Raw genomic sequence first — 3,906 nt, forward strand, 5'->3', positions numbered from 1 at the left:
TGGTGATGTTAGTCTTCTGTCACCATCACTGGCTATATTGCCTGGAGAACTGGTCAAAAAAGCCTTAGACTTAAGATTAAAAGATATACATTTTTAAGTTTTTGCAGTAGTTCTAATCCTAATCGTCCTAATGATATCACACTCTCAGTTGTGTTTATTTAAAACATCTGAGTGATTGCGTGTTTGCCACACATTTGTGTGTAATGGTCACTAGTGCTCGATAATCAGTGGTGGTTAAGTATTTATGTTATGGGTATAGTCAACCATGCATCTGTTTCTGTAATGACTACAAGACGTTTGTATATAAACAGTCATAGATGCCAGTAAACTAAACACGATTAATGGTTTATTTTGTTGTGAGGTTTAAACAGAGTTATGGGTGTCAATTACACCAGTCAGTAATTTAATTAGCTGTGACTGGTTTCATGACTCCGAATGCTAAATAAGACAAATGCAATGACCATATCATAATACATCATCACATCATATATTGTAAACTTCAGTTTCATGTCCATTTTCAACTGTGCTTTTGTTACTAGTCATACATTAGTACAAATAAAAACAATAATAATAAGTATTAATATTATTGAACACATGAAATATATATTAGTTTGTAGGACATATGTTCTTTTTCTGCCTATGGCCATTTTGACTACAACCCATTGCCTAAGCAGATGGATTTCTATATAGATTTTTGGTTGATATGGTCATGGTGTTTGCACAAAGATGTCTCGACCGAATCTTGTGATCCAGGGCAGAGGCGTGATCTCTAGGTCGACCTGACTGGGTCTGTCATTAATCCTTAAAGTATTATTGCATCAGGTCCATAGGTTTGACATGGTCTGTCACGACAAGACAAGAATTTATTGTATTCAAGGCCTCTGTTTAGTGTTGTGCATTTTTTTTGACATTTCAATTGTAACTAATTTGTCAGAAATTCATCTCAACTTACTGTAGTGTTTCATAGACAATTTCAGATTTCTGACATTTTGTTCATTGTAAGAACATACCAGGTAATGATGATTTGAATGCTACATCAGGGTGTTTTGACCACAGGTGCTTGTGTCGTTACGAGGATTAAAGACTTTTCTTAAGTATGAACATTTTGCGTACAATATATTTAGACAAGGCCGGACACTTTGGTGTACCTCACGACTTCGGCTTTGCCAATCGCTACGCTACCATTGCATGCAGTTGATTGAAACTTCATCTTCATCACACTGGTTTCAATGCCATAGAATTAAATTTTGGGCGAATTTTATAAATTGGGATTAGGTCCCAGAATTTAGATATCAAAATGGCTTCTGTTCGATAGTCATCTATTGGCCAGGAGGAATGGTCAGACTGTAGGAGACGTGTGATGGAAATTGAGGATCGCTACTGGCATTGAGAAATTGCCCTAAAGGATGAAATCAAACAACTTGTCATCAAACTGGTGTTGATACTGATGACAGTGATATCAGTGATATTGATGACGAGTAGCAGATTCAAGAGGCTTACATGTAGCAAACAGCGGGTAAACTACCACTGAGCAATCAAATTACAGTAGAACACGGATATAACGAACTCCAAGGGACCAAGGGATTTAGTTCGCTATATCCGTTGTTCGTTATTCACGTTTGACCGCCATACTGGCTTATAGAGATGAAGAGACACGTATATACATGGGCTACATATTTTTATTCTTGTACATTGACATTAAAATTCTGATTTCATTGTTCAAATACATTATCTAGAACATGTCGTTAATTAATTAATGACTATCAAACAATGTTGATTCACCGCCCACAAGGTTGATGTATACCGCTAAGTCGCTGAGTTGACACTGAGCTGACACTGAGTGAGTTCGCTACTCACGTCGTTAATTGGGCTTGGGGTGAGGAAATCAGTTCGCTATAACCGTTAATTCGCTACTCACGAGTTCGTTATTCACGTATAATTTTAATGATATCATAAAGGGACCATTGACGGGACTTTTAAATTTGTTCGCTATATCCGTTTGTTCGCTATATCCGTGTTCGCTATATCCATGTTCTACTGTATTAAGTTTTGTTTGTTTTATTTATTAGTATCCAGTTTTGAATTTACATAACGTTCTTTCATTCCCCTCAAAGAAAGCACAAACGTATTATCCATAATATATTCACACACACAGAACCTAGACCAGGATAGAAATGAACCTTTTGTTACGTCTTTTCATCATTAAGGCCAGACCAATTTTATTTTTTGTTTTACGGATCCACCTGCCATATTTTTTCATGAATAAGAAAAAAAAATAAAAACTTTCTTAGAAGTATTTAGAAGGAATATTACTTTGATTGGAAATTTTATTTTCATTTTTTCACCCGCCTGCCCGTATGTTTTCAGAGGACAAAAATCCATAAAACAAGAAATTGTTTGGTCTGGCCTAAACATACAAAAAAACTGAAGTGTTGTATTTGGTTGTGTATGGAAATCATCAACCGCACAATAGCAAATAGGACCTGTTCCAGTAAAGCGGGAGTAGACTGACACGCTTCACTGCAGTTTATCGCTTTACATACCCTCAGTCCCTAAATGGTCAAATGAACCACATCGCTATTGAGATTCATGGGTTCAAATGACAGGTCGGCATTATTCTAAAGATCATCCCACAGTAGATCAGGAAGTACAAATAGTCACACAAAGTTGCATCACACCAGAGAGTAACTGTCCAACTGAATTTTGAGTCAAATCAGTAGAGTGGAATACTGTAACTGAAATATTGTTCCAAATAGATGCTTTAATGGCGAGGTGAGCAAAAATGAAATGATTGTAACTTTGTTACAAATATCTCATCATAGATCCATATCGGAGAAAAAAATTCCCAAAATTTATAGACAGTGATTAAATGTGATTTAGATCACATGCATCGTCGTATATGGGGACATCACGAAAATGTACTGGTGCAATCTTACATGACAAATGTTTTCATTAACCAATGTGATTTCGGCAGTTATTTATGTCAATGAAAGATGACATATTACCTTTTGTCTCTCTCTGTGGGAACTGTAGTCGTTCATTTTTTGCTCTTGTCTACCGAGTCAAGAGTATAGGTAACAGCCAGCTAGCCATTAACGGCAAGGATTGAGGAGAATGATGAACCTGAATGAACTTGAATTATCTAATGTAAGTACTCCCATGACATAAACACAAATGCATGTACATTATGAACTATCTTTAATACTTTTCTAAGTAGACAATGCATTTTGTTGAATAGTAGTTGATTTAAATAAATTGTTTTCGATAAGACAGGAATGTTTGTTGTTAAAGGTCACATGCAACCAAATTCCAACACAGTTATCACTTAATCATCATATATACTATGAATTGCTGATTAAAAAAGTACAAATAAACAAAACTATAAGCGTATAATTGCAAATCAACAGTGCAATATATTGTACTTTTGTTTACCTCCCTCGAAACCGAACCCAGTCAAAGCCAGTGGGTGTGCACTCAAGTGATACAAAGCCTTTTCATTGGCCACTGATTCATTTGATGATATGCTTAGCCAGCTCTTTGTTTATGGCTTATAAGTTTGAAAGGTGTCAATTCCAATTTGCATGTGGTCAATGACTGAAGTTGTGCACTGCTTATTGTCATTAGCAAACAAGAAGGCAGACATACAGGCATCAATAAACCAGACACTGAGCTTATCAAAAACATGCATTTTTTAATATAACAATTAGATTATTTACTTGTTTGTGTACACAACCAAGATAAGACTACTGCTCACAACTTTATACTCAATGCAGGCATACTGTTCAAGCTCTGCGAACCTATTCACTGGGCAGTTGTTATGAGCGCAGCACAGTATAACTGTTGAAACCATGTTTTCCCCCCCACTGCTGGGGGAATATTAGTGAATCATTTAACTCTGATTTCGCG

This window comes from Haliotis asinina, chromosome 8 (assembly GCF_037392515.1).
Source record: "Haliotis asinina isolate JCU_RB_2024 chromosome 8, JCU_Hal_asi_v2, whole genome shotgun sequence".
NCBI classification, from domain to species: domain Eukaryota; kingdom Metazoa; phylum Mollusca; class Gastropoda; order Lepetellida; family Haliotidae; genus Haliotis; species Haliotis asinina.